Source organism: Leptidea sinapis, chromosome 14, assembly GCF_905404315.1.
Source record: "Leptidea sinapis chromosome 14, ilLepSina1.1, whole genome shotgun sequence".
NCBI classification, from domain to species: domain Eukaryota; kingdom Metazoa; phylum Arthropoda; class Insecta; order Lepidoptera; family Pieridae; genus Leptidea; species Leptidea sinapis.
Genome location: NC_066278.1, coordinates 175,888 through 182,191, shown reverse-complemented (window position 1 = coordinate 182,191; position 6,304 = coordinate 175,888). Strand labels below are relative to the sequence as shown.

Here is a 6,304-nt window from a genome sequence, read left to right as displayed (position 1 = left end):
CTTTATCCAGTACAGAGAGATAATTTTGTTCTGGAGAGATGAGGTTCTAATGTTATCTCTGGCTTCTACGGCAAGGGGGTGGAGGGCATTCGGGTTTGTGACTGTTTGTAGAGCGGCCATGGAATCGCTGTAAATTCCGAATGTTGATTTTTTACTCTTAAGCACCTCCATAGTAGCTCTACAAATAGCCAAGAGCTCGGCTTGGTAAACGGTGCAGTATTGGGAGAGTGCCAATTTTATAGACTTCTTTTCTTCGTTGCCATCCCAGATAGATAAAGCAGCACCAACCCTTCCTTCGATCTTACTCCCGTCGGTAAAGATCCGGATGTCTACATTGCTGTGTGCCTTTACCTGTGTTTGGTTTTCAACAGTCACAAGTTCCATTGTTGGGTTCTCCGTTGGATGTCTAGCCTTTAGTGCAGGTGTCATTTTTTCTACGTTTCTCCCCGTAAGAAATGTTAGGGGCTCCCCCTTTTTAGCCTGGTAGAGTGACGCGGCTTCTTGAACTCGGAGGTCGAGGGGAAGAATTCAAGCGAGAATTAGTGCTGAGTTTAGGGATACGGTGCGATAGGACTTCGACAATTTTTGGGCGAAACCACGTTGCACGGTGCCTAGGTGCTTTATAACGCTGAGTTTGGACGCTGCTGGTGCCCAAACACTGGCCGCATATAGGATCACGGGCTCCACTGTTGCCATGTATATAATGCGAATTATTTCGGGTTGGAGACCCCAGGTGCTTTTTCGGCCCTTGACTACTGTTTATAAATACCTATCGCTTTCCTGCAGACGTTCGCCACGTGAGTATTGAAGGTCAGCTTGTGGTCTATTGTTACGCCAAGTATTTTAAGTTCTTTGCATGTGGCAATATCAATGCCGCCCATGCTAGGGCGTGGGGGTCGTACTTAAATTTCCGGGTAATGATCATAGCATTGGTTTTGTGTGCGGCAAATTTAAGTTTATTTTCCGCACCCCATGCCCATACAACTTTAAGAGCTTTGTTGGCTTGTTTTTCAATGTCCATCGCTGTGTTACCACAAAATACCAGTAGTACGTCATCTGCGAACGCATGGCAATAAGTTCCGTTTTGATCGAGGCTTTTTAATAGGGGATCTAGAAGAAGGTTCCACAGTAACGGGCCACTTATGGAACCCTGAACACATCCCTTATTGGTCTTTCTAATGTGCTCTTCTCCTGCGTATCTCACTTGGACCCTCCTGTTACTAAGGTAGCTGTCTATGACCCTTCTCAAATTCAGAGGGCACTTTTCCTCAGCCAGACGGACTCTTATTGCGGGCCACCAAGCACTGTCAAAGGCTCCCTCTATATCAAGAGAAACAAGTGTTACAATTTTCTTCTGATCTAAATTTATGCGGATGTACTGCATCAAGTCATAGAGGGAGTCTTCGGTACTCCTCTGTGGCATGAATCCGTACTGGCGAGTACTCATCCTCGGCAATAAATGGAGTTTGAGACGGGACACAATCATTTTTTCGTAAATTTTGCCCAGGACTGGCAAAAGGCCAATAGACCGATAGGCTTTTGGGCTGCAGTAGTTTGGTCTCCCTGGCTTCCTAAGTACCACGACGGTGGCTACTTTCCAGGCTTCTGGGAAGTAATGGTGTTTAAGACATTTGTTAAGTACAGCCAAGAATAACCTTGGGTCATTCTGTATGGCTTGACAACATATGTCTGCCGAGAGACCGTCTGTCCCAGGAGCCTTTTTGGGGTTAAATGACTGGGTTGCTCGTATCAGCTCATCCATTGTAAAAGGTGGGTCGTCTTCATCACTCTGCTCATCCTTGTTTAGGCTATTCGCCATCACTCTAATTTGAGTATGGTAAGCATTGTCATCATCTTCTAGGTCATCGGGGTAAAAAGAGTTTGCTAGTAACTCGACTGAGCTTTTTTCGTCGAGTGTCTTTCCGTCTTTTTCCAGTAGAATGTCTTCTTCTCTTCGTGTGGTTCTCCCGATGACTCTATAGATTCCCTCCCATACACCTTCCCTGTCCTGTTTTTCGCAGAAGCCTTTCCAGCTTTCAGTCTGTGTTTTGGTTGCTAGCAGTTCGTATTTTGCTTTCCAATCAAGATACTCAGAGACAACTTTTGTCCTGCGAATTGGGGCCGCACATCTTACTCTCCGCTTTCTAGTAGCGACTTCTTTTTTCAGTTGGGTTAACTCTTCTGTCCACCACGGCAAAGCAAATGCTGTTTTTTGTTTAATTTTAGGTATTGTATATGTGCATGATTGTGTAATTGTGTTTGTGTAAATTTTAATAAAGTCTTCTAATTGGTTATTGTTACTGATTTGATTTATTGTTTCTATGGTTATTTGGTTTTCGGATTTTAATTGGCCCAGTTTCTCATGAAAGCGAGTCCAATTTGCTTTGTTAGTGTTAAAGATTCTGGTGGTTCTAGTTATTTGTGTACCTGAGGGTTTTTGTAAGTGAATGTTAAATGCGATGCCGTTGTGGTCAGAGCTTGTCAGTCCCTCAATAGAGGGACAGACAAGCTCTGTCCCTCAAAGTAATAACTTTCCAGTCTTCTACTTGGTCTAGGATGTTTGTCGAACAGGCTGTAATGTCGACATTGCTGCAGTACCGTTTGGCCCCTCTAATTGTGTCAAAGGTTGGTGTTTTCCCTGTTTTCACAATATTGAGGTCCAGATCGGTAAGGGCTCCGAATATTTCTTCTCCTCTGTGGTCCGTTATATGGCTTCCCCACCATAAGCTTTTGGCATTAATATCGCCTCCCACTAGCCATTTTCGAAGTTGGTTTCTTGCTTGACCTTCTTCAGGTGTTCAAGAAAGGCGTCCAGTGTCTGGTCAGGCTCGAAATACAGAGATGTGATTAAAATCTCACATGCGTTGGTTTTAACGCCCACCACGGCGATGTTTTTTGTTGTGAGCTTGGGATATTGTGTTATCCTCAGGTCTGTTAATATTGCTATGGCAGACTTTACGGTACCGTTGCTAATATCGCTGCATTGTATAATTCGGATTCCGTTGTAGCTTCTCATATGGTCCGTTCCGCCTACATAGGGTTCTTGAAGAAGTGCGATGGCTACTTTTCTTTTACTTGCTTCAATAAGTAGTTCGCTTGTTGCTAATTTAGATCTTTGTAAATTTGCCTGCAATATTTTAATGACAGTATGGTCGCTGGGAGAGCCTTTAGCAATAAGCTGTGGTGGACCGGGCCATTTCATCCCATTTCTTTCTAACTGGGCAATCGAAACTGAAAGCGTTGTGTTCTGGGTGTCCTAGATTAGCCTTTGTGCAGTTTCGGCAACTTGGAACCGCTCTTGCGAGCCAGTCAGCACATTCCGTTCGCAAGTGAGGGCCGCCACAATGGCTGCATAGATCGGTCGTGTCTTTGCAATGTCGCTTGCTGTGACCGTATCCCAGGCACCGGGTACACTGTACAAGTGGAGTTTGATCTTCAACTCGTATACGTTGTAGGTCTACGTGCAGGTACCCGCTCTCGGTCACCCTTCGCCAGATGATAGGTGAAACACTGATCACTATGTGTGAGGTGTGAGGATTTCTGGCCTTCCGCCTATATCTTATTTCCACCCGGTCCTCTCCCTCGCCCAGTCCATCGAACATGCGATTGTTCTGGTTTCTTATGGCTTTAAGAACATCTTCGTCTGTGTTTGCCAACAAGACACCTTTTAGGATCAGGAGCGGGTCCTTATTTTTCATATCCTCGACTGTTAAATTAGCTCCTTTGCTTTCCAACTTGTCTCTTACTTTATTTCTTTCCTCCTTGGTCTTGAACCCCAATATTACCTTTCTATCCTTTGCTTTTCTAACTTTTTTGACCTTTATCCAACCTTCCTTGGCGTCCACTACTTTCCTGACCCTGTCAAGGACCTCATCGCTGGTTTCCTTCTCATCATTGGAGGTGACCACGACTGAGTGTAGTGTGCCTCTGGTTGATTGTTTCCCGCTTTCCCGGCTGTTATGCCTGCATAGGTTTTTGACCCTTCTTGACGTTCATGCTGCTCCTTTACAAGTTCGGTTAGTTTTTCCATCTGCTGCCTGTTCTCACTCATTTCTCGCAGTATGAGCTTGTTTTGATCTTGTAAATTTTTGATAGTCGGGGTCTCATCGTTTTTTGAAGTTTCCTGTAAATCAATCTTGCACTCGAGATCTTTAACCATTTTGTATAGTTTTTCAATTGCGTCTGTCACTTCCGCCTTAATTTCGCTCTTCAGATTGCGACTGTTGTTGAGGTGTGCTTTGGCCTTTGATAGATAGGCTTTAGCCTCGGCAGTCTTGGTTTTATAAGACGGTTTGGATTGGACTTTAATTTCCGTGGACGGGGTCGTCAGATTGGTCTTTGTTGTTTTTGTCTCTGGTACTACTTGGTTCTTAATATTGGAGGTTTCCCAGTCACCAATACTTTTCCTCACATGTGAGGTCCGTGGCGGGGAAAGAGAGAACCGCGATGCAGTCGGAGCTACTGGCGATGATTTGCCTGTTGTCTCCTTTGATTTCCCAGGTGTACGGATCATCTTGTCAGTCTTAGTTGGAGGTAGTCGTCAGTAAGTCGCTAAGCAACAAATATCTACAGTTTGTATAAGTTTTAGAGGTTGAAGATATTTGCTGCAGTCACTGTCAATAAACGGAAATAAAATTATTAAGTGGTTGCTTAAAACTAACTATTTTTATAATTAATAACAGTACCAAAAGGGTAAAGGTCAAACTTAATACTAACAATTTATATACTAATACAAATTAATACTGGCAATAAAGCAGTATTTTTCAGTCACCAAAATGGTAATGGTCAATTTTTAACAACAAACAATAGCCACTATGCTAACAGAATTATACTAGATTACAGTAGTGCAATAAAAATAAAACCCAAAATAATTTCTCTAAAGTTATTACGTTACTATAGAGCGGCCGATACCGAGTCCAACAATTTAAACCGCGTCCTCCCACGATGCCTGGAAGCCGAGATACAGCGTTTTTTAATTTTCCAATATGGCGGCCATAAGTCAAATTTGCGTGTATCTCTAGACCCAGACACCGCACAAAGCCGTGCGAGGGTTCCCCGAGCTCGGCACGACTAGCTCTATGTGTCCACAATATTGACTCTACTTGTAGAGTCGTCGGAATTTTTACTACTAAAAACCTATGGAGCAAATGGCTCAAAAGGGGGGAATAATAGTATAAAAAATCTCGTCTCCTTACGGTCACGGATGACAGAGTTATGCAGGTTTTTAGATTTCCAATATGGCGGCCAATATGGCCGACCAGATGAACGTGTTTGGGTAACTTCTATATTAAAAGGCCGAGATTTGTGCTTGCCGTGCTTGCCGTGTGCCGTGTTTGGGCTTGTTTTATAGCAACTTTCACGGAGAGTTTATATTTATGTATAATTTATTTTTATTTATACCCCTGACTAATACTTTTACAAAAAAAACTGGATATTTTACACAAAAATAAAATTATAAAATAGCTTGTTAAAAATATTGAAAAAATTTAAGTAGAATATGTTAATCACTTTTTAACACTTTATAACAAAAACAGATGTCCAACTACAGGGGGAACTGCGCCCCGTATTCACCCCTAAATTTCAAAAATTCACAACTATTTTATTTATGAGCAAAAAATTTTGAAATTTGGAATAAACATTAAACTTGCTAATCTATGCATGGAATAAATTTAAAAATTTGGTGTTACCGATTGTTTTGATGAATTATGAATTTTTGAAATTTTTGTAGTTAGTTTTTTGTTATTTAAAAATCCAATTATGCACCAAATTACACGGGACTTTTACTGTTCGCTGGAGCTCTTGAGAGCGCATCTAGTGATATTGAATGCTCTTTTTAACAATATATAACACTAGGTTAAAAGATATCACACTACTGTTGTTTTTTGTGTTACAAATTTAGTCTGGAGAGTTCACAACCGCAAAAAGGCGTGCTTATGGTCCAAATTTTGGTAAATTTTTTAGAGCTTTGTGTCCTATTAAAGGGCTCTTTTAAGGCGACGTTTTGGTGTCCTTTGATTTTTCGAGGCTCTTTAGGTGGCCGAGATAGCACTCCTCCAGGATGGTTTTTTGTCTCCCCTACTTCGGGTCCTCACCTGAAAAATCAGGGAGTGGTCTCCAAAGATGGGGGCAGACAGTATACACAGGCCTGCAGTTGAAAAAGTATATGTCGCCGATCTTGTTCGCGCACTGTATCCGTTTTAAAGTTTGAGTTTTTAGTTTTTTTGGTCGTAATTTCTCCAAAAAAGCACCGATTTTCACCAAATTTTTACTGTTCACTAGATCTAACGAGCGCGCATCTAACGAT

At 42.2% G+C, this 6,304-nt stretch overlaps 2 long non-coding RNA genes across 2 annotated transcripts in view; both read right to left on the bottom strand.

Moving 5' to 3' along the window:
* The window catches only part of LOC126968104 (uncharacterized), a 190,732-nt gene that overhangs the window by 135,649 nt on the left and 48,779 nt on the right, over positions 1 to 6,304 (bottom strand). The window lies entirely within an intron of this gene.
* Positions 1 to 6,304, bottom strand: part of LOC126968108 (uncharacterized) — a 36,546-nt gene that overhangs the window by 16,765 nt on the left and 13,477 nt on the right. The gene's annotated exons all lie outside the window — the stretch shown is intronic.